This window comes from Bufo gargarizans, chromosome 2 (genome assembly GCF_014858855.1).
Source record: "Bufo gargarizans isolate SCDJY-AF-19 chromosome 2, ASM1485885v1, whole genome shotgun sequence".
NCBI lineage: Eukaryota > Metazoa > Chordata > Amphibia > Anura > Bufonidae > Bufo > Bufo gargarizans.
This window is the reverse complement of record NC_058081.1, coordinates 334,118,307-334,143,941: the sequence shown is the minus strand read 5'-3', so window position 1 is coordinate 334,143,941 and position 25,635 is coordinate 334,118,307. Positions and strand designations below refer to the sequence as shown.

The 25,635-nt window shown below is 45.9% G+C and overlaps 1 pseudogene; it reads left to right on the top strand.

Annotated features, from left to right (window-relative positions):
- LOC122925882 overlaps positions 1 to 25,635 on the top strand; it is a 2,558,103-nt pseudogene that overhangs the window by 854,475 nt on the left and 1,677,993 nt on the right.

Genomic DNA, 25,635 nt, shown 5'->3' with positions numbered 1-25,635 from the left:
CAGAGAATCAGGCTTCACGTCACCCACCACTGCAACAGTCAATTGTCATAAATTTAGGCCCAGCACCCAGGCAGAGGAGAGAGCTCCCGTAACAGAGGATCTGGCTTCATGTCAGCAGAGAATCAGTCTGCATGTCATAGCAGAGAATGAGGCTTCACGTCACCCACCACTGCAACAGTCCATTGGCATATATTTAGGCCTAGCACACAGGCAGAGCAGAGAGGTCCCGTAACAGACAATCTGGCTTCATGTCAGCAGAGAATCAGTCTGCATGTCATAGCAGAGAATGAGGCTTCACGTCACCCACCACTGCAACAGTCCATTGGCATATATTTAGGCCTAGCACACAGGCAGAGCAGAGAGGTCCCGTAACAGACAATCTGGCTTCATGACAGCAGAGAATTAGTCTGCATGTCATAGCAGAGAATGAGGCTTCACGTCAGCCACCACTGCAACAGTCCATTGGCATATATTTAGGCCCAGCACCCAGGCAGAGGAGAGAGGTCCCGTAACAGAGAATCTGTCTTCATGTCAGCAGAGAATTAGTCTGCATGTCATAGCAGAGAATCAGGCTTCACGTCAGCCACCACTGCAACAGTCCATTGTCATAAATTTAGGCCCAGCACCCAGGCAGAGGAGAGAGGTCCCGTAACAGACAATCTGGCTTCATGTCAGCAGAGAATTAGTCTGCATGTCATAGCAGAGAATGAGGCTTCACGTCAGCCACCACTGCAACAGTCCATTGGCATATATTTAGGCCTAGCACACAGGCAGAGCAGAGAGGTCCCGTAACAGACAATCTGGCTTCATGACAGCAGAGAATCAGTCTGCATGTCATAGCAGAGAATCAGGCTTCACGTCAGCCACCACTGCAACAGTCCATTGTCATAAATTTAGGCCCAGCACCCAGGCAGAGGAGAGAGGTCCCGTAACAGACAATCTGGCTTCATGTCAGCAGAGAATCAGTCTTCATATCATAGCAGAGAATCAGGCTTCACGTCACCCACCACTGTAAGAGTCAATTTTCATAAATTTAGGCCCAGAACCCAGGCAGAGGAGAAAGGTCCCGTAACAGACAATCTGGCTTCATGTCAGCAGAGAATCAGTCTTCATATCATAGCAGAGAATCAGGCTTCACGTCACCCACCACTGCAACAGTCAATTTTCATAAATTTAGGCCCAGAACCCAGGCAGAGGAGAAAGGTCCCGTAACAGACAATCTGGCTTCATGTCAGCAGAGAATCAGTCTTCATATCATAGCAGAGAATCAGGCTTCACGTCACCCACCACTGCAACAGTCAATTGTCATAAATTTAGGCCCAGCACCCAGGCAGAGGAGAGAGCTCCCGTAACAGAGGATCTGGCTTCATGTCAGCAGAGAATCAGTCTGCATGTCATAGCAGAGAATGAGGCTTCACGTCACCCACCACTGCAACAGTCCATTGGCATATATTTAGGCCTAGCACACAGGCAGAGGAGAGGTTCATTCAACTTTGGGTAGCCTCGCAATATAATGGTAAAATGAAAATAAAAATAGGATTGAATGAGGAAGTGCCCTGGAGTCCAATAATATATGGTTATGGGGAGGTAGTTAATGTCTAATCTGGACAAGGGACGGACAGGTCCTGTGGGATCCATGCCTGGTTCATTTTTATGAACGTCAGCTTGTCCACATTGGCTGTAGACAGGCGGCTGCGTTTGTCTGTAATGACGCCCCCTGCCGTGCTGAATACACGTTCAGACAAAACGCTGGCCGCCGGGCAGGCCAGCACCTCCAAGGCATAAAAGGCTAGCTCTGGCCACGTGGACAATTTAGAGACCCAGAAGTTGAATGGGGCCGAACCATCAGTCAGTACGTGGAGGGGTGTGCACACGTACTGTTCCACCATGTTAGTGAAATGTTGCCTCCTGCTAACACGTTGCGTATCAGGTGGTGGTGCAGTTAGCTGTGGCGTGTTGACAAAAGTTTTCCACATCTCTGCCATGCTAACCCTGCCCTCAGAGGAGCTGGCCGTGACACAGCTGCCTTGGCGACCTCTTGCTCCTCCTCTGCCTTGGCCTTGGGCTTCCACTTGTTCCCCTGTGACATTTGGGAATGCTCTCAGTAGCGTGTCTACCAACGTGCGCTTGTACTCGCGCATCTTCCTATCACGCTCCAGTGCAGGAAGTAAGGTGGGCACATTGTCTTTGTAGCGTGGATCCAGCAGGGTGGCAACCCAGTAGTCCGCACAGGTTAAAATGTGGGCAACTCTGCTGTCGTTGCGCAGGCACTGCAGCATGTAGTCGCTCATGTGTGCCAGGCTGCCCAGGGATAAGGACAAGCTGTCCTCTGTGGGAGGCGTATCGTCATCGTCCTGCCTTTCCCCCCAGCCACGCACCAGTGATGGACCCGAGCTGCGTTGGGTGCCACCCCGCTGTGACCATGCTTCATCCTCATCCTCCTCCACCTCCTCCTCATCCTCGTCCTCCTCGTCCTCCAGTAGTGGGCCCTGGCTGGCCACATTTGTACCTGGCCTCTGCTGTTGCCAAAAACCTCCCTCTGAGTCACTTCGAAGAGACTGGCCTGAAAGTGCTAAAAATGACCCCTCTTCCTCCTCCTCCTCCTCCTCCTCCTGGGCCACCTCCTCTTCCATCATCGCCCTAAGTGTTTTCTCAAGGAGACATAGAAGTGGTATTGTAACGCTGATAACGGTGTCATCGCCACTGGCCATGTTGGTGGAGTACTCGAAACAGCGCAACAGGGCACACAGGTCTCGCATGGAGGCCCAGTCATTGGTGGTGAAGTGGTGCTGTTCTGTAGTGCGACTGACCCGTGCGTGCTGCAGCTGAAACTCCACTATGGCCTGCTGCTGCTCGCACAGTCTGTCCAGCATGTGCAAGGTGGAGTTCCACCTGGTGGGCACGTCGCATATGAGGCGGTGAGCGGGAAGGCCGAAGTTACGCTGTAGCGCAGACAGGCGAGCAGCAGCAGGATGTGAACGCCGGAAGCGCGAACAGACGGCCCGCACTTTATGCAGCAGCTCTGACATGTCGGGGTAGTTGTGAATGAACTTCTGCACCACCAAATTCAGCACATGCGCCAAGCAAGGGATGTGCGTCAAATTGGCTAGTCCCAGAGCTGCAACGAGATTTCGCCCATTATCACACACCACCAGGCCGGGCTTGAGGCTCACCGGCAGCAACCACTCGTCGGTCTGTTGTTCTATACCCCGCCACAACTCCTGTGCGGTGTGGGGCCTGTCCCCCAAACATATGAGTTTCAGAATGGCCTGCTGACGTTTACCCCGGGCTGTGCTGAAGTTGGTGGTGAAGGTGTGTGGCTGACTGGATGAGCAGGTGGAAGAAGAGGAGGAGGAAGCCGAGAAGGAGGAGGTGGCAACAGGAGGCAAAGAATGTTGCCCTGCGATCCTTGGCGGCGGAAGGACGTGCGCCAAACAGCTCTCCGCCTGGGGCCCAGCTGCCACTACATTTACCCAGTGTGCAGTTAGGGAGATATAGCGTCCCTGGCCGTGCTTACTGGTCCACGTATCTGTGGTTAGGTGGACCTTGCTACAGATGGCGTTGCACAGTGCACACTTGATTTTATGGGATACTTGGTTGTGCAGGGAAGGCACGGCTCTCTTGGAGAAGTAGTGCCGGCTGGGAACAACATACTGTGGGACAGCAAGCGACATGAGCTGTTTGAAGCTGTCTGTGTCCACCAGCCTAAATGACAGCATTTCATAGGCCAGTAGTTTAGAAATGCTGGCATTCAGGGCCAGGGATCGAGGGTGGCTAGGTGGGAATTTACGCTTTCTATCAAATGTTTGTGAGATGGAGAGCTGAACGCTGGCGTGTGACATGGTTGAGACGCTTGGTGACGGAGGTGGTGGTGGTGGTGGTGTTGGTGGTACATCCCCTGTTTGCTGGGCGGCAGGTGCCAACGTTCCTCCAGAGGCGGAGGAAGAGGCCGAGGCGGCAGCAGCAGAATAGGCCGAGGCGGCAGCAGCAGAAGAGGTAGCAGGGGGAGCCTGAGTGACTTCCTTGGTTTTAAGGTGTTTACTCCACTGCAGTTCATGCTTTGCATGCAGGTGCCTGGTCATGCAGGTTGTGCTCAGGTTCAGAACGTTAATGCCTCGCTTCAGGCTCTGATGGCACAGCGTGCAAACCACTCGGGTCTTGTCGTCAGCACATTGTTTGAAGAAGTGCCATGCCAGGGAACTCCTTGAAGCTGCCTTTGGGGTGCTCGGTCCCAGATGGCGGCGGTCAGTAGCAGGCGGAGTCTCTTGGCGGCGGGTGTTCTGCTTTTGCCCACTGCTCCCTCTTTTGCTACGCTGTTGGCTCGGTCTCACCACTGCCTCTTCCTCCGAACTGTGAAAGTCAGTGGCACGACCTTCATTCCATGTGGGGTCTAGGACCTCATCGTCCCCTGCATCGTCTTCCACCCAGTCTTGATCCCTGACCTCCTGTTCAGTCTGCACACTGCAGAAAGACGCAGCAGTTGGCACCTGTGTTTCGTCATCATCAGAGACATGCTGAGGTGGTATTCCCATGTCCTCATCATCAGGAAACATAAGTGGTTGTGCGTCAGTGCATTCTATGTCTTTCACCGCTGGGGAAGGGCTAGGTGGATGCCCTTGGGAAACCCTGCCAGCGGAGTCTTCAAACAGCATAAGAGACTGCTGCATAACTTGAGGCTGAGACAGTTTCCCTGGTATGCATGGGGGTGATGTGACAGACTGATGGGGTTGGTTTTCAGGCGCCATCTGTGCGCTTTCTGCAGAAGACTGGGTGGGAGATAATGTGAACGTGCTGGATCCACTGTCGGCCACCCAATTGACTAATGCCTGTACCTGCTCAGGCCTTACCATCCTTAGAACGGCATTGGGCCCCACCATATATCGCTGTAAATTCTGGCGGCTACTGGGACCTGAGGTAGTTGGTACACTAGGACGTGTGGATGTGGCAGAACGGCCACGTCCTCTCCCAGCACCAGAGGGTCCACTAACACCACCACGACCATGTCCACGTCCGCGTCCCTTACTAGATGTTTTTCTCATTGTTATGGTTCACCACAACAACAAATATATTATTTGGCCCAATGTATTGTATTCAAATTCAGCGGGATATAAATTTGAGGCCTAGTATTTAGGCGCTGGGTGACCGGTATGGATTTAGTGACAGAATTAGACTTGGAAATGCACAGAAGCGTGTGTGTGTGAAGTTATTCTGAATGACCCAATGTGCACCTTGAATATTATATACCCTTTTAGGGATAGATTTCAAATAGCTCTGATATAGCAGAAACCACTAAATTATGAAATTGCTAAATTGGGAATTGTACTTCAACCCAGAACAAAAAATGTGCTTTGACGGACACTAAATATCTTGCCCAGCAACAACAGTACAGCGGTGGGTAACGAGAGATTTAGAGGGAATTAAATTTGAGGCCTAGTATTTAGGCGCTGGGTCACCGGTATGGATTTAGTGACAGAATTAGACTTGGAAATACACAGTAGCGGGTGTGTGTGAAGTTACTCTGAATGACCCTATGTGCACCTTCAATATTATATACCCTTTTTGGGATAGATTTCAAAGAGCTCTGATATAGCAGGAACCACTAAATTATGAAATTGCTAAATTGGGAATTGTATTTCAACCCAGAACAAGAAATGTGCTTGAACGGACACTAAATAACTCGCCCAGCTACAGCACTAGGGACAGATTTAGCTGGATATAAATTTGAGGCCTAGTATTTAGGCGCTGGGTGACCGGTATGGATTTAGTGACAGAATTAGACTGGGATATGGCCAAAAAATGAACAGACTATTGCTGGTTAAATGCACTTGGTGTGACAGCTTCACCCTGATGTAGGCTTTAGCCAAAAAACAACCACACCATTGAGGGTTAAATGCACTTGGTGACAGGCGCAGCTTGCCCCTGATTTTGTATATGGCCAAAAAATGAACAGACTATTGCTGGTTAAATGCACTTGGTGTGACAGCTTCACCCTGATGTAGGCTTTAGCCAAAAAACAACCACACCATTGAGGGTTAAATGCACTTGGTGACAGGCGCAGCTTGCCCCTGATTTTGTATATGGCCAAAAAATGAACAGACTATTGCTGGTTAAATGCACTTGGTGTGACAGCTTCACCCTGATGTAGGCTTTAGCCAAAAAACAACCACACCATTGAGGGTTAAATGCACTTGGTGACAGGCGCAGCTTGCCCCTGATTTTGTATATGGCCAAAAAATGAACAGACTATTGCTGGTTAAATGCACTTGGTGTGACAGCTTCACCCTGATGTAGGCTTTAGCCAAAAAACAACCACACCATTGAGGGTTAAATGCACTTGGTCGCAGCTTGTGCTGGCGCACCACAAGACACAAAATGGCCGCCGATCACCCCAGAAAAATGAGACTGACAAACGGTCTGTGCAGCCTAAAAACAGTGAGCAATTGAGGATCAGCAGCTCAATGATCCACAGCTGCAGATCGATCAGTTAATCAAGTCCTTTGGAGGAGTTAATCTGCCTAATCTCGCCCTACTGTCGCAGCCGCAACCTCTCCCTACGCTAATCAGAGCAGAGTGACGGGCGGCGCTATGTGACTCCAGCTTAAATAGAGGCTGGGTCACATGGTGCTCTGGCCAATCACAGCCATGCCAATAGTAGGCATGGCTGTGATGGCCTCTTGGGGCAAGTAGTATGACGCTTGTTGATTGGCTGCTTTGCAGCCTTTCAAAAAGCGCCAAGAAAGCGTCACAAAAGCGCGAAGAAAGCGACGAACACCGAACCCGAACCCGGACTTTTACGAAAATGTCCGGGTTCGGGTCCGTGTCACGGACACCCCAAAATTCGGTACGAACCCGAACTATACAGTTCGAGTTCGCTCATCCCTACTGGAGACCATATCTCCAGAAGGATATTGATACTTTGGAGAGAGTTCAGAGAAGAGCTACTAAACTGGTACATGGATTGCAGGATAAAACTTACCAGGAAAGATTAAAGGACCTTAACATGTATACCTTGGAAGAAAGACGAGACAGAGGGGATATGATAGAAACTTTTAAATACATAAAGGGAATCAACAAGGTAAAAGAGGAAAGAAAATTTAAAAGAAGAAAAACTGCTACAAGAGGACATAGTTTTAAATTAGAGGGGCAAAGGTTTAAAAGTAATATCAGGAAGTATTACTTTACTGAGAGAGTAGTGGATGCATGGAATAGCCTTCCTGCAGAAGTAGCAGCTGCAAATACAGTAAAGGAGTTTAAGCATGCATGGGATAGGCATAAGGCCATCCTTCATATAAGATAGGGCCAGGGGCTATCCATAGTATTTAGTATATTGGGCAGACTAGATGGGCCAAATGGTTCTTATCTGCCGACACATTCTATGTTTCTATGTTTCTATCCTATCCTCGCCTAGGCCAGTGATACTAGTTGTGACATCACTGGGCCTTAGGGAACCCGAGAGAAGGCCGCGGAACTCCTGGAGTGCCGCTGCCTTCTCAAACAACTGATCGACAGGAGTCCTGGGTACCAGACCCCCGCCGATCAGATGCTAATGATCTATTCAAAGAAACTGATATTCTATCCTCTGGATAGAACATCAGTTTTAAAGGGGTTCTGCAGTTCTTTAAAACTGATGTTCTATCCTCTGGATAGATTATTAGCATCTGATCGGCGTGGGTCTGGTACCCAGGACTCCTGCCGATCAGTTGTTTGAGAAGGCAGCGGCACGCCAGGAGTCCAGTGGCCTTCATTTGGGTTCCCTAAGGCCCAGTGATGTCACAACTAGTATCACTGGCCTAGGCGGGGCCAAGCTCTGTTCACTTGAATGGAGCTTAGCTGCGCCCAGGCCAGTGATACTAGTTGTGACGTCACTGGGTCTGCGGTAAACAGTGAGAAGGCCGTGGCACTACTGCAAGGGCTGCTGCCTTCTTAAACAGCTGATCAGCAGGGGATAGATCATCAGTTTAAGAGAACTGCAGAACCCCTATAATTAAAGCTACAGATGAAGGCTTGAGTAAATATTTTGCTTAGATTAGTATGATATAATTAGTTTCAGAAAGGAAGAATTATATAGTTGGATGAAAATCTTTATGAAAAGCCAACACATATATCAAAGGCCAGCTAGTAGCGTTGATCAAGCACCAAAGTGCTCGGGTGCTCTGGTACTCGAGTAGAACACTTTGCAATGCTCGGGTGCTCAACAGAGCACCCAAGCACAATAGAAGTTAATGGGAGAAACTGAGCATTAAACCAGGCACCCCCTTCTCTGAAGAGGGGAGGGTTCCGAGTCCCACTGAGGTCTATGCAGAAGATTTCTATACAGTGAGGGAATCCCCCAGTGTGAGTCCGCAGCTTGAGAGTCCGTGCTCTGACTAAATATATAGCTATCTCCATATATGGAGTCAGTGCTTGGGGAGACCCAGTGTATTTAAATCTAATTTCTGTCAGGATTTGAAAACTTTCTGCCAAGATTTGAACTCACAACATTCTACATTAGAGGCAAGGACTTTAACCACTCAGCTATAACGCTGAATGATAAACTATGTCAGAAAAACCTCATAGTAATTTGTCATGTAGTAAGTATTCCTATACAGCAGAAGTATCATTTTATATTTCAGTGCAGGTTAACATATAACTGTATAGCGTAGTGGTTAAAGTTTTTGGATCTAATGTAGAAGGTTGGGAGTTCAAATCCTGGCAGAAATGTTTCAGAAATAGAGGCTAAATTACATTTATATATTTTATATATTTTTTTGTAATTGTAAAAAATGTATGGCACAAAATAAATGTGTGATTACTAGAAAATAAATATATATAGATAAAATCATACTTCTGATATATATGAATGCATAATATCTGGGTAACTACTACTGATGTTTTAACCATAATTATTTACATATATTATAATATATTTTATATATTATAATATATTTTATATATATATATATATATATGCGCCTGACAGACGGGGAGACGCTGAAGCAGGCACACTGGGCTACGCCATGACGGTTGGTCTCATCGATTTTAATAATAAGATACAGCTATATAATGATTTTAACTCTTTATGGTTAGTACACTTGTGACCACCTAGGAGATAGTGAACACTGGATGTAATATTTGGAATATTGATGTCTGTACATCGCATTTATGATATGCGACACATATGATGTATGACCCACTTTGATTATTATGTGAAATATGCTGTACGATGGTTTTATTATGTGATATAAATAAGATTTGCACTTGTATAGTCATGTGACAATATAGTGTTGGATGGTCATGTGACTTAATTGTCTACACTGGTTTTCACTAATTGCACTGATTTTGTAATGAATTGTGGGTATATAGAGCCCACATTTTAGCATTGTTGTAGCTTGACAAAGGCCTCAGAGAGAAGGCCGAAACGTTGCTGGGAATAAAGTTTTTGGGGTCGTCACCCTATCACCCATGACTGGAAGTGCTGCCTCTTCATTTGGTGAATATACATGTTGGAGGACAAGCCAGCCTCTCTGAGGAAAATTGCACCCAGCGCACAACGTCTGACTGTGCTGCTGCATCATTTGTTGTATTATATATATATATATATATATATACAGTGGCGGAAATAATTATTTGACCCCTCACTGATTTTGTAAGTTTGTCCAATGACAAAGAAATGAAAAGTCTCAGAACAGTATCATTTCAATGGTAGGTTTATTGTAACAGTGGCAGATAGCACATCAAAAGGAAAATCGAAAAAATAACTTTAAATAAAAGATAGCAACTGATTTGCATTTCATTGAGTGAAATAAGTATTTGAACCCCTACCAACCATTAAGAGTTCTGGCTCCCACAGAGTGGTTAGACACTTCTACTCAATTAGTCACCCTCATTAAGGACACCTGTCTTAACTAGTCACCTGTATAAAAGACACCTGTCCACAGAATCAATCAATCAAGCAGACTCCAAACTCTCCAACATGGGAAAGACCAAAGAGCTGTCCAAGGATGTCAGAGACAAAATTGTAGACCTGCACAAGGCTGGAATGGGCTACAAAACCATTAGCAAGAAGCTGGGAGAGAAGGTGACAACTGTTGGTGCGATTGTTCGAAAATGGAAGGAGCACAAAATGACCATCAATCGACCTCGCTCTGGGGCTCCACGCAAGATCTCACCTCGTGGGGTGTCAATGGTTCTGAGAAAGGTGAAAAAGCATCCTAGAACTACACGGGAGGAGTTAGTTAATGACCTCAAATTAGCAGGGACCACAGTCACCAAGAAAACCATTGGAAACACATTACACCGCAATGGATTAAAATCCTGCAGGGCTCGCAAGGTCCCCCTGCTCAGGAAGGCACATGTGCAGGCCCGTCTGAAGTTTGCCAATGAACACCTGAATGATTCAGAGAGTGACTGGGAGAAGGTGCTGTGGTCTGATGAGACCAAAATAGAGCTCTTTGGCATTAACTCAACTCGCTGTGTTTGGAGGAAGAAAAATGCTGCCTATGACCCCCAAAACACCGTCCCCACCGTCAAGCATGGGGGTGGAAACATTTTGCTTTGGGGGTGTTTTTCTGCTAAGGGCACAGGACAACTTATTCGCATAAACGGGAAAATGGACGGAGCCATGTATCGTGAAATCCTGAGCGACAACCTCCTTCCCTCTGCCAGGAAACTGAAAATGGGTCGTGGATGGGTGTTCCAGCACGACAATGACCCAAAACATACAGCAAAGGCAACAAAGGAGTGGCTCAAGAAGAAGCACATTAAGGTCATGGAGTGGCCTAGTCAGTCTCCGGACCTTAATCCAATCGAAAACCTATGGAGGGAGCTCAAGCTCAGAGTTGCACAGAGACAGCCTCGAAACCTTAGGGATTTAGAGATGATCTGCAAAGAGGAGTGGACCAACATTCCTCCTAAAATGTGTGCAAACTTGGTCATCAATTACAAGAAACGTTTGACCTCTGTGCTTGCAAACAAGGGTTTTTCCACCAAGTATTAAGTCTTTTTTTGTTAGAGGGTTCAAATACTTATTTCACTCAATGAAATGCAAATCAGTTGCTATCTTTTATTTAAAGTTATTTTTTCGATTTTCCTTTTGATGTGCTATCTGCCACTGTTACAATAAACCTACCATTGAAATGATACTGTTCTGAGACTTTTCATTTCTTTGTCATTGGACAAACTTACAAAATCAGTGAGGGGTCAAATAATTATTTCCTCCACTGTATATATATATATATATAATTATTTTTTTTAATTAAATTTAAACTCACTACCTTTTACATTAGAGCCAAGAAACTTAACCACTACACCATACAGCTACATGTTAACCTGCAGTGAAATATGAAATTATACTTCTGCTGTATAGGAATACTGACTAACTGACAAACTGCTATGAGGTTTTTACAGATCATTTTCTATGATGTTTGTGTTAGGGCTCATGCAAATGACTGTAGCCATTTTTGTGGTTCAGAAATTGAGTATTTGTAAAACACGGATACTGGTCATGTGCCTTCCGCTTTTTTTTAAACAGAACTTTTAGCTCATAATTAGGGATGAGCGAACTCGAACTGTATAGTTCGGGTTCGTACCGAATTTTGGGGTGTCCGTGACACGGACCCGAACCCGGACATTTTCGTAAAAGTCCGGGTTCGGGTTCGGTGTTCGTCGCTTTCTTCGCGCTTTTGTGACGCTTTCTTGGCGCTTTTTGAAAGGCTGCAAAGCAGCCAATCAACAAGCGTCATACTACTTGCCCCAAGAGGCCATCACAGCCATGCCTACTATTGGCATGGCTGTGATTGGCCAGAGCACCATGTGACCCAGCCTCTATTTAAGCTGGAGTCACATAGCGCCGCCCGTCACTCTGCTCTGATTAGCGTAGGGAGAGGTTGCGGCTGCGACAGTAGGGCGAGATTAGGCAGATTAACTCCTCCAAAGGACTTGATTAACTGATCGATCTGCAGCTGTGGATCATTGAGCTGCTGATCCTCAATTGCTCACTGTTTTTAGGCTGCCCAGACCGTTTGTCAGTCACATTTTTCTGGGGTGATCGGCGGCCATTTTGTGTCTTGTGGTGCGCCAGCACAAGCTGCGACCAAGTGCATTTAACCCTCAATGGTGTGGTTGTTTTTTGGCTAAAGCCTACATCAGGGTGAAGCTGTCACACCAAGTGCATTTAACCAGCAATAGTCTGTTCATTTTTTGGCCATATACAAAATCAGGGGCAAGCTGCGCCTGTCACCAAGTGCATTTAACCCTCAATGGTGTGGTTGTTTTTTGGCTAAAGCCTACATCAGGGTGAAGCTGTCACACCAAGTGCATTTAACCAGCAATAGTCTGTTCATTTTTTGGCCATATACTAAATCAGGGGCAAGCTGCGCCTGTCACCAAGTGCATTTAACCCTCAATGGTGTGGTTGTTTTTTGGCTAAAGCCTACATCAGGGTGAAGCTGTCACACCAAGTGCATTTAACCAGCAATAGTCTGTTTATTTTTTGGCCATATCCCAGTCTAATTCTGTCACTAAATCCATACCGGTCACCCAGCGCCTAAATACTAGGCCTCAAATTTATATCCCGCTAAATCTGTCCTTAGTGCTGTAGCTGGGCGAGTTATTTAGTGTCCGTTCAAGCACATTTCTTGTTCTGGGTTGAAATACAATTCCCAATTTAGCAATTTCATAATTTAGTGGTTTCTGCTATATCAGAGCTATTTGAAATCTATCCCTAAAAGGGTATATAATATTCAAGGTGCACATTGGGTCATTCAGAATAACTTCACACACACCCGCTACTGTGTATTTCCAAGTCTAATTCTGGCACTAAACCCATACCTGTCACCCAGCGCCTAAATACTAGGCCTCAAATTTATATCCAGCTAAATCTGTCCCTAGTGCTGTAGCTGGGCGAGTTATTTAGTGTCCGTTCAAGCACATTTCTTGTTCTGGGTTGAAATACAATTCCCAATTTAGCAATTTCATAATTTAGTGGTTTCTGCTATATCAGAGCTATTTGAAATCTATCCCTAAAAGGGTATATAATATTCAAGGTGCACATTGGGTCATTCAGAATAACTTCACACACACCCGCTACTGTGTTTTTCCAAGTCTAATTCTGGCACTAAACCCATACCTGTCACCCAGCGCCTAAATACTAGGCCTCAAATTTATATCCCGCTAAATCTGTCCTTAGTGCTGTAGCTGGGCGAGTTATTTAGTGTCCGTTCAAGCACATTTCTTGTTCTGGGTTGAAATACAATTCCCAATTTAGCAATTTCATAATTTAGTGGTTTCTGCTATATCAGAGCTATTTGAAATCTATCCCTAAAAGGGTATATAATATTCAAGGTGCACATTGGGTCATTCAGAATAACTTCACACACACCCGCTACTGTGTATTTCCAAGTCTAATTCTGGCACTAAACCCATACCTGTCACCCAGCGCCTAAATACTAGGCCTCAAATTTATATCCCGCTAAATCTGTCCTTAGTGCTGTAGCTGGGCGAGTTATTTAGTGTCCGTTCAAGCACATTTCTTGTTCTGGGTTGAAATACAATTCCCAATTTAGCAATTTCATAATTTAGTGGTTTCTGCTATATCAGAGCTATTTGAAATCTATCCCTAAAAGGGTATATAATATTCAAGGTGCACATTGGGTCATTCAGAATAACTTCACACACACCCGCTACTGTGTATTTCCAAGTCTAATTCTGGCACTAAACCCATACCTGTCACCCAGCGCCTAAATACTAGGCCTCAAATTTATATCCTGCTAAATCTGTCCTTAGTGCTGTAGCTGGGCGAGTTATTTAGTGTCCGTTCAAGCACATTTCTTGTTCTGGGTTGAAATACAATTCCCAATTTAGCAATTTCATAATTTAGTGGTTTCTGCTATATCAGAGCTATTTGAAATCTATCCCTAAAAGGGTATATAATATTCAAGGTGCACATTGGGTCATTCAGAATAACTTCACACACACCCGCTACTGTGTATTTCCAAGTCTAATTCTGGCACTAAACCCATACCTGTCACCCAGCGCCTAAATACTAGGCCTCAAATTTATATCCCGCTAAATCTGTCCTTAGTGCTGTAGCTGGGCGAGTTATTTAGTGTCCGTTCAAGCACATTTCTTGTTCTGGGTTGAAATACAATTCCCAATTTAGCAATTTCATAATTTAGTGGTTTCTGCTATATCAGAGCTATTTGAAATCTATCCCTAAAAGGGTATATAATATTCAAGGTGCACATTGGGTCATTCAGAATAACTTCACACACACCCGCTACTGTGTATTTCCAAGTCTAATTCTGGCACTAAACCCATACCTGTCACCCAGCGCCTAAATACTAGGCCTCAAATTTATATCCCGCTAAATCTGTCCCTAGTGCTGTAGCTGGGCGAGTTATTTAGTGTCCGTTCAAGCACATTTCTTGTTCTGGGTTGAAATACAATTCCCAATTTAGCAATTTCATAATTTAGTGGTTTCTGCTATATCAGAGCTATTTGAAATCTATCCCTAAAAGGGTATATAATATTCAAGGTGCACATTGGGTCATTCAGAATAACTTCACACACACCCGCTACTGTGTATTTCCAAGTCTAATTCTGGCACTAAACCCATACCTGTCACCCAGCGCCTAAATACTAGGCCTCAAATTTATATCCAGCTAAATCTGTCCCTAGTGCTGTAGCTGGGCGAGTTATTTAGTGTCCGTTCAAGCACATTTCTTGTTCTGGGTTGAAATACAATTCCCAATTTAGCAATTTCATAATTTAGTGGTTTCTGCTATATCAGAGCTATTTGAAATCTATCCCTAAAAGGGTATATAATATTCAAGGTGCACATTGGGTCATTCAGAATAACTTCACACACACCCGCTACTGTGTATTTCCAAGTCTAATTCTGGCACTAAACCCATACCTGTCACCCAGCGCCTAAATACTAGGCCTCAAATTTATATCCCGCTAAATCTGTCCTTAGTGCTGTAGCTGGGCGAGTTATTTAGTGTCCGTTCAAGCACATTTCTTGTTCTGGGTTGAAATACAATTCCCAATTTAGCAATTTCATAATTTAGTGGTTTCTGCTATATCAGAGCTATTTGAAATCTATCCCTAAAAGGGTATATAATATTCAAGGTGCACATTGGGTCATTCAGAATAACTTCACACACACCCGCTACTGTGTATTTCCAAGTCTAATTCTGGCACTAAACCCATACCTGTCACCCAGCGCCTAAATACTAGGCCTCAAATTTATATCCCGCTAAATCTGTCCTTAGTGCTGTAGCTGGGCGAGTTATTTAGTGTCCGTTCAAGCACATTTCTTGTTCTGGGTTGAAATACAATTCCCAATTTAGCAATTTCATAATTTAGTGGTTTCTGCTATATCAGAGCTATTTGAAATCTATCCCTAAAAGGGTATATAATATTCAAGGTGCACATTGGGTCATTCAGAATAACTTCACACACACCCGCTACTGTGTATTTCCAAGTCTAATTCTGGCACTAAACCCATACCTGTCACCCAGCGCCTAAATACTAGGCCTCAAATTTATATCCAGCTAAATCTGTCCCTAGTGCTGTAGCTGGGCGAGTTATTTAGTGTCCGTTCAAGCACATTTCTTGTTCTGGGTTGAAATACAATTCCCAATTTAGCAATTTCATAATTTAGTGGTTTCTGCTATATCAGAGCTATTTGAAATCTATCCCTAAAAGGGTATATAATATTCAAGGTGCACATTGGGTCATTCAGAATAACTTCACACACACCCGCTACTGTGTATTTCCAAGTCTAATTCTGGCACTAAACCCATACCTGTCACCCAGCGCCTAAATACTAGGCCTCAAATTTATATCCCGCTAAATCTGTCCTTAGTGCTGTAGCTGGGCGAGTTATTTAGTGTCCGTTCAAGCACATTTCTTGTTCTGGGTTGAAATACAATTCCCAATTTAGCAATTTCATAATTTAGTGGTTTCTGCTATATCAGAGCTATTTGAAATCTATTCCTAAAAGGGTATATAATATTCAAGGTGCACATTGGGTCATTCAGAATAACTTCACACACACCCGCTACTGTGTATTTCCAAGTCTAATTCTGGCACTAAACCCATACCTGTCACCCAGCGCCTAAATACTAGGCCTCAAATTTATATCCCGCTAAATCTGTCCTTAGTGCTGTAGCTGGGCGAGTTATTTAGTGTCCGTTCAAGCACATTTCTTGTTCTGGGTTGAAATACAATTCCCAATTTAGCAATTTCATAATTTAGTGGTTTCTGCTATATCAGAGCTATTTGAAATCTATCCCTAAAAGGGTATATAATATTCAAGGTGCACATTGGGTCATTCAGAATAACTTCACACACACCCGCTACTGTGTATTTCCAAGTCTAATTCTGGCACTAAACCCATACCTGTCACCCAGCGCCTAAATACTAGGCCTCAAATTTATATCCCGCTAAATCTGTCCCTAGTGCTGTAGCTGGGCGAGTTATTTAGTGTCCGTTCAAGCACATTTCTTGTTCTGGGTTGAAATACAATTCCCAATTTAGCAATTTCATAATTTAGTGGTTTCTGCTATATCAGAGCTATTTGAAATCTATCCCTAAAAGGGTATATAATATTCAAGGTGCACATTGGGTCATTCAGAATAACTTCACACACACCCGCTACTGTGTATTTCCAAGTCTAATTCTGGCACTAAACCCATACCTGTCACCCAGCGCCTAAATACTAGGCCTCAAATTTATATCCCGCTAAATCTGTCCTTAGTGCTGTAGCTGGGCGAGTTATTTAGTGTCCGTTCAAGCACATTTCTTGTTCTGGGTTGAAATACAATTCCCAATTTAGCAATTTCATAATTTAGTGGTTTCTGCTATATCAGAGCTATTTGAAATCTATCCCTAAAAGGGTATATAATATTCAAGGTGCACATTGGGTCATTCAGAATAACTTCACACACACCCGCTACTGTGTATTTCCAAGTCTAATTCTGGCACTAAACCCATACCTGTCACCCAGCGCCTAAATACTAGGCCTCAAATTTATATCCAGCTAAATCTGTCCCTAGTGCTGTAGCTGGGCGAGTTATTTAGTGTCCGTTCAAGCACATTTCTTGTTCTGGGTTGAAATACAATTCCCAATTTAGCAATTTCATAATTTAGTGGTTTCTGCTATATCAGAGCTATTTGAAATCTATCCCTAAAAGGGTATATAATATTCAAGGTGCACATTGGGTCATTCAGAATAACTTCACACACACCCGCTACTGTGTATTTCCAAGTCTAATTCTGGCACTAAACCCATACCTGTCACCCAGCGCCTAAATACTAGGCCTCAAATTTATATCCCGCTAAATCTGTCCTTAGTGCTGTAGCTGGGCGAGTTATTTAGTGTCCGTTCAAGCACATTTCTTGTTCTGGGTTGAAATACAATTCCCAATTTAGCAATTTCATAATTTAGTGGTTTCTGCTATATCAGAGCTATTTGAAATCTATTCCTAAAAGGGTATATAATATTCAAGGTGCACATTGGGTCATTCAGAATAACTTCACACACACCCGCTACTGTGTATTTCCAAGTCTAATTCTGGCACTAAACCCATACCTGTCACCCAGCGCCTAAATACTAGGCCTCAAATTTATATCCCGCTAAATCTGTCCTTAGTGCTGTAGCTGGGCGAGTTATTTAGTGTCCGTTCAAGCACATTTCTTGTTCTGGGTTGAAATACAATTCCCAATTTAGCAATTTCATAATTTAGTGGTTTCTGCTATATCAGAGCTATTTGAAATCTATCCCTAAAAGGGTATATAATATTCAAGGTGCACATTGGGTCATTCAGAATAACTTCACACACACCCGCTACTGTGTATTTCCAAGTCTAATTCTGGCACTAAACCCATACCTGTCACCCAGCGCCTAAATACTAGGCCTCAAATTTATATCCCGCTAAATCTGTCCCTAGTGCTGTAGCTGGGCGAGTTATTTAGTGTCCGTTCAAGCACATTTCTTGTTCTGGGTTGAAATACAATTCCCAATTTAGCAATTTCATAATTTAGTGGTTTCTGCTATATCAGAGCTATTTGAAATCTATCCCTAAAAGGGTATATAATATTCAAGGTGCACATAGGGTCATTCAGAATAACTTCACACACCCGCTACTGTGCATTTCCAAATCTAATTCTGTCACTAAACCCATACCTGTCACCCAGCGCCTAAATACTAGGCCTCAAATTTATATCCCGCTAAATCTGTCCCTAGTGCTGTAGCTGGGCGAGTTATTTAGTGTCCGTTCAAGCACATTTCTTGTTCTGGGTTGAAATACAATTCCCAATTTAGCAATTTCATAATTTAGTGGTTTCTGCTATATCAGAGCTATTTGAAATCTATCCCTAAAAGGGTATATCATATTCAAGGTGCACATTGGGTCATTCAGAATAACTTCACACACACCCGCTACTGTGTATTTCCAAGTCTAATTCTGGCACTAAACCCATACCTGTCACCCAGCGCCTAAATACTAGGCCTCAAATTTATATCCCGCTAAATCTGTCCTTAGTGCTGTAGCTGGGCGAGTTATTTAGTGTCCGTTCAAGCACATTTCTTGTTCTGGGTTGAAATACAATTCCCAATTTAGCAATTTCATAATTTAGTGGTTTCTGCTATATCAGAGCTATTTGAAATCTATCCCTAAAAGGGTATATAATATTCAAGGTGCACATTGGGTCATTCAGAATAACTTCACACACACCCGCTACTGTGTATTTCCAAGTCTAATTCTGGCACTAAACCCATACCTGTCACCCAGCGCCTAAATACTAGGCCTCAAATTTATATCCCGCTAAATCTGTCCTTAGTGCTGTAGCTGGGCGAGTTATTTAGTGTCCGTTCAAGCACATTTCTTGTTCTGGGTTGAAATACAATTCCCAATTTAGCAATTTCATAATTTAGTGGTTTCTGCTATATCAGAGCTATTTGAAATCTATCCCTAAAAGGGTATATAATATTCAAGGTGCACATTGGGTCATTCAGAATAACTTCACACACACCCGCTACTGTGTATTTCCAAGTCTAATTCTGGCACTAAACCCATACCTGTCACCCAGCGCCTAAATACTAGGCCTCAAATTTATATCCCGCTAAATCTGTCCCTAGTGCTGTAGCTGGGCGAGTTATTTAGTGTCCGTTCAAGCACATTTCTTGTTCTGGGTTGAAATACAATTCCCAATTTAGCAATTTCATAATTTAGTGGTTTCTGCTATATCAGAGCTATTTGAAATCTATCCCTAAAAGGGTATATAATATTCAAGGTGCACATAGGGTCATTCAGAATAACTTCACACACCCGCTAATGTGCATTTCCAAATCTAATTCTGTCACTAAACCCATACCTGTCACCCAGCGCCTAAATACTAGGCCTCAAATTTATATCCCGCTAAATCTCTCGTTACCGCTGTCCTGTTGTGGCTGGGAAAGTTATTTAGTGTCCGTCAAAGCACATTTTTTGTTCTGGGTTGAAATACAATTCCCAATTTAGCAATTTCATAATTTAGTCGTTTCTGCTATATCAGAGCTATTTGAAATCTATCCCTAAAAGGGTAGATCATATTGAAGGTGCACATAGGGTCATTCAGAATAACTTCACACACACGCTTCTGTGCATTTCCAAGTCTAATTCTGTCACTAAATCCATACCGGTCACCCAGCGCCTAAATACTAGGCCTCAAATTTATATCCCGCTGAATTTGAATACAATACATTGGGCCAAATAATATATTTGTTGTTGTGGTGAACCATAACAATGAGAAAAACATCTAGTAAGGGACGCGGACGTGGACATGGTCGTGGTGGTGTTAGTGGACCCTCTGGTGCTGGGAGAGGACGTGGCCGTTCTGCCACATCCACACGTCCTAGTGTACCAACTACCTCAGGTCCCAGTAGCCGCCAGAATTTACAGCGATATATGGTGGGGCCCAATGCCGTTCTAAGGATGGTAAGGCCTGAGCAGGTACAGGCATTAGTCAATTGGGTGGCCGACAGTGGATCCAGCACGTTCACATTATCTCCCACCCAGTCTTCTGCAGAAAGCGCACAGATGGCGCCTGAAAACCAACCCCATCAGTCTGTCACATCACCCCCATGCATACCAGGGAAACTGTCTCAGCCTCAAGTTATGCAGCAGTCTCTTATGCTGTTTGAAGACTCCGCTGGCAGGGTTTCCCAAGGGCATCCACCTAGCCCTTCCCCAGCGGTGAAAGATATAGAATGCACTGACGCACAACCACTTATGTTTCCTGATGATGAGGACATGGGAATACCACCTCAGCATGTCTCTGATGATGACGAAACACAGGTGCCAACTGCTGCGTCTTTCTGCAGTGTGCAGACTGAACAGGAGGTCAGGAATCAAGACTGGGTGGAAGACGATGCAGGGGACGATGAGGTCCTAGACCCTACATGGAATGAAGGTCGTGCCACTGACTTTCACAGTTCGGAGGAAGAGGCAGTGGTGAGACCGAGCCAACAGCTTAGCAAAAGAGGGAGCAGTGGGCAAAAGCAGAACACCCGCCGCCAAGAGACTCCGCCTGCTACTGACCGCCGCCATCTGGGACCGAGCACCCCAAAGGCAGCTTCAAGGAGTTCCCTGGCATGGCACTTCTTCAAACAATGTGCTGACGACAAGACCCGAGTGGTTTGCACGCTGTGCCATCAGAGCCTGAAGCGAGGCATTAACGTTCTGAACCTGAGCACAACCTGCATGACCAGGCACCTGCATGCAAAGCATGAACTGCAGTGGAGTAAACACCTTAAAACCAAGGAAGTCACTCAGGCTCCCCCTGCTACCTCTTCTGCTGCTGCCGCCTCGGCCTATTCTGCTGCTGCCGCCTCGGCCTCTTCCTCCGCCTCTGGAGGAACGTTGGCACCTGCCGCCCAGCAAACAGGGGATGTACCACCAACACCACCACCACCACCTCCGTCACCAAGCGTCTCAACCATGTCACACGCCAGCGTTCAGCTCTCCATCTCACAAACATTTGATAGAAAGCGTAAATTCCCACCTAGCCACCCTCGATCCCTGGCCCTGAATGCCAGCATTTCTAAACTACTGGCCTATGAAATGCTGTCATTTAGGCTGGTGGACACAGACAGCTTCAAACAGCTCATGTCGCTTGCTGTCCCACAGTATGTTGTTCCCAGCCGGCACTACTTCTCCAAGAGAGCCGTGCCTTCCCTGCACAACCAAGTATCCGATAAAATCAAGTGTGCACTGCGCAACGCCATCTGTGGCAAGGTCCACCTAACCACAGATACGTGGACCAGTAAGCACGGCCAGGGACGCTATATCTCCCTAACTGCACACTGGGTAAATGTAGTGGCAGCTGGGCCCCAGGCGGAGAGCTGTTTGGCGCACGTCCTTCCGCCGCCAAGGATCGCAGGGCAACATTCTTTGCCTCCTGTTGCCACCTCCTCCTTCTCGGCTTCCTCCTCCTCTTCTTCCACCTGCTCATCCAGTCAGCCACACACCTTCACCACCAACTTCAGCACAGCCCGGGGTAAACGTCAGCAGGCCATTCTGAAACTCATATGTTTGGGGGACAGGCCCCACACCGCACAGGAGTTGTGGCGGGGTATAGAACAACAGACCGACGAGTGGTTGCTGCCGGTGAGCCTCAAGCCCGGCCTGGTGGTGTGTGATAATGGGCGAAATCTCGTTGCAGCTCTGGGACTAGCCAATTTGACGCACATCCCTTGCTTGGCGCATGTGCTGAATTTGGTGGTGCAGAAGTTCATTCACAACTACCCCGACATGTCAGAGCTGCTGCATAAAGTGCGGGCCGTCTGTTCGCGCTTCCGGCGTTCACATCCTGCTGCTGCTCGCCTGTCTGCGCTACAGCGTAACTTCGGCCTTCCCGCTCACCGCCTCATATGCGACGTGCCCACCAGGTGGAACTCCACCTTGCACATGCTGGACAGACTGTGCGAGCAGCAGCAGGCCATAGTGGAGTTTCAGCTGCAGCACGCACGGGTCAGTCGCACTACAGAACAGCACCACTTCACCACCAATGACTGGGCCTCCATGCGAGACCTGTGTGCCCTGTTGCGCTGTTTCGAGTACTCCACCAACATGGCCAGTGGCGATGACACCGTTATCAGCGTTACAATACCACTTCTATGTCTCCTTGAGAAAACACTTAGGGCGATGATGGAAGAGGAGGTGGCCCAGGAGGAGGAGGAGGAGGAGGAGGAAGAGGGGTCATTTTTAGCACTTTCAGGCCAGTCTCTTCGAAGTGACTCAGAGGGAGGTTTTTGGCAACAGCAGAGGCCAGGTACAAATGTGGCCAGCCAGGGCCCACTACTGGAGGACGAGGAGGACGAGGATGAGGAGGAGGTGGAGGAGGATGAGGATGAAGCATGGTCACAGCGGGGTGGCACCCAACGCAGCTCGGGTCCATCACTGGTGCGTGGCTGGGGGGAAAGGCAGGACGATGACGATACGCCTCCCACAGAGGACAGCTTGTCCTTACCCCTGGGCAGCCTGGCACACATGAGCGACTACATGCTGCAGTGCCTGCGCAACGACAGCAGAGTTGCCCACATTTTAACCTGTGCGGACTACTGGGTTGCCACCCTGCTGGATCCACGCTACAAAGACAATGTGCCCACCTTACTTCCTGCACTGGAGCGTGATAGGAAGATGCGCGAGTACAAGCGCACGTTGGTAGACGCGCTACTGAGAGCATTCCCAAATGTCACAGGGGAACAAGTGGAAGCCCAAGGCCAAGGCAGAGGAGGAGCAAGAGGTCGCCAAGGCAGCTGTGTCACGGCCAGCTCCTCTGAGGGCAGGGTTAGCATGGCAGAGATGTGGAAAACTTTTGTCAACACGCCACAGCTAACTGCACCACCACCTGATACGCAACGTGTTAGCAGGAGGCAACATTTCACTAACATGGTGGAACAGTACGTGTGCACACCCCTCCACGTACTGACTGATGGTTCGGCCCCATTCAACTTCTGGGTCTCTAAATTGTCCACGTGGCCAGAGCTAGCCTTTTATGCCTTGGAGGTGCTGGCCTGCCCGGCAGCCAGCGTTTTGTCTGAACGTGTATTCAGCACGGCAGGGGGCGTCATTACAGACAAACGCAGCCGCCTGTCTACAGCCAATGTGGACAAGCTGACGTTCATAAAAATGAACCAGGCATGGATCCCACAGGACCTGTCCGTCCCTTGTCCAGATTAGACATTAACTACCTCCCCATAACCATATATTATTGGACTCCAGGGCACTTCCTCATTCAATCCTATTTTTATTTTCATTTTACCATTATATTGCGAGGCTACCCAAAGTTGAATGAACCTCTCCTCTGCCTGTGTGCTAGGCCTAAATATATGCCAATGGACTGTTGCAGTGGTGGCTGACGTGAAGCCTCATTCTCTGCTATGACATGCAGACTGATTCTCTGCTGACATGAAGACAGATTCTCTGTTACGGGACCTCCCTCCTCTGCCTGGGTGCTGGGCCTAAATATATGCCAATGGACTGTTGCAGTGGTGGCTGACATGAAGCCTGATTCTCTGCTATGACATGCAGACTAATTCTCTGCTGACATGAAGCCAGATTGTCTGTTACGGGACCTCTCTCCTCTGCCTGGGTGCTGGGCCTAAATTTATGACAATGGACTGTTGCAGTGGTGGCTGACGTGAAGCCTGATTCTCTGCTATGACATGCAGACTGATTCTCTGCTGACATGAAGCCAGATTGTCTGTTACGGGACCTCTCTGCTCTGCCTGTGTGCTAGGCCTAAATATATGCCAATGGACTGTTGCAGTGGTGGCTGACGTGAAGCCTGATTCTCTGCTATGACATGCAGACTGATTCTCTGCTGACATGAAGCCAGATTGTCTGTTACGGGACCTCTCTGCTCTGCCTGTGTGCTAGGCCTAAATATATGCCAATGGACTGTTGCAGTGGTGGGTGACGTGAAGCCTCATTCTCTGCTATGACATGCAGACTGATTCTCTGCTGACATGAAGACAGATTCTCTGTTACGGGACCTCCCTCCTCTGCCTGGGTGCTGGGCCTAAATATATGCCAATGGACTGTTGCAGTGGTGGCTGACATGAAGCCTGATTCTCTGCTATGACATGCAGACTAATTCTCTGCTGACATGAAGCCAGATTGTCTGTTACGGGACCTCTCTCCTCTGCCTGGGTGCTGGGCCTAAATTTATGACAATGGACTGTTGCAGTGGTGGCTGACGTGAAGCCTGATTCTCTGCTATGACATGCAGACTGATTCTCTGCTGACATGAAGCCAGATTGTCTGTTACGGGACCTCTCTGCTCTGCCTGTGTGCTAGGCCTAAATATATGCCAATGGACTGTTGCAGTGGTGGCTGACGTGAAGCCTCATTCTCTGCTATGACATGCAGACTGATTCTCTGCTGACATGAAGCCAGATTGTCTGTTACGGGACCTCTCTGCTCTGCCTGTGTGCTAGGCCTAAATATATGCCAATGGACTGTTGCAGTGGTGGGTGACGTGAAGCCTCATTCTCTGCTATGACATGCAGACTGATTCTCTGCTGACATGAAGCCAGATTCTCTGTTACGGGACCTCTCTCCTCTGCCTGTGTGTGTGCTGGGCCTAAATATATGCCAATGGACTGTTGCAGTGGTGGCTGACGTGAAGCCTGATTCTCTGCTATGACATGCAGACTGATTCTCTGCTGACATGAAGCCAGATTGTCTGTTACGGGACCTCTCTCCTCTGCCTGTGTGTGTGCTGGGCCTAAATATATGCCAATGGACTGTTGCAGTGGTGGCTGACGTGAAGCCTCATTCTCTGCTATGACATGCAGACTAATTCTCTGCTGACATGAAGACAGATTCTCTGTTACGGGACCTCTCTCCTCTGCCTGGGTGCCGGGGCCTAAATATCTGAGAATGGACTGTTCCAGTGGTGGGTGACGGGAAGCCAGATTCTCTGCTATGGAACCTCTCTCCAATTGATTTTGGTTAATTTTTATTTATTTAATTTTTATTTTAATTCATTTCCCTATCCACATTTGTTTGCAGGGGATTTACCTACATGTTGCTGCCTTTTGCAGCCCTCTAGCTCTTTCCTGGGCTGTTTTACAGCCTTTTTAGTGCCGAAAAGTTCGGGTCCCCATTGACTTCAATGGGGTTCGGGTTCGGGACGAAGTTCGGATCGGGTTCGGATCCCGAACCCGAACATTTCCGGGATGTTCGGCCGAACTTCTCGAACCCGAACATCCAGGTGTTCGCTCAACTCTACTCATAATAGAATTGTCCTATCCTTGTCAGTAAAATGGACAAATTTAGAACATTTTCTATATTTTTGAAGTGAATGCGTCCACATCCAACCTACAAAAAATGCAGATCATATGTGAACCCAAAAATTTATGAACCCTTAGTCAGAATTTTTTTTTAATAGCCCAGTCCATAGTACATTTTGAACCTTGCAACAATACAAACTCTCCATATTTCCAATTAAAGTTGACAGTTTAAAAATTGTGAAACCAATATTAAGACCTCAGATCAGACCTCAGATCAGACCCACAATGTTAATCAGACCTCACATCACACCCCCAATGTTAATCAGATGTCAGCTCAGATCCCCAATGTTAATCAGACCTCAGATCAGACA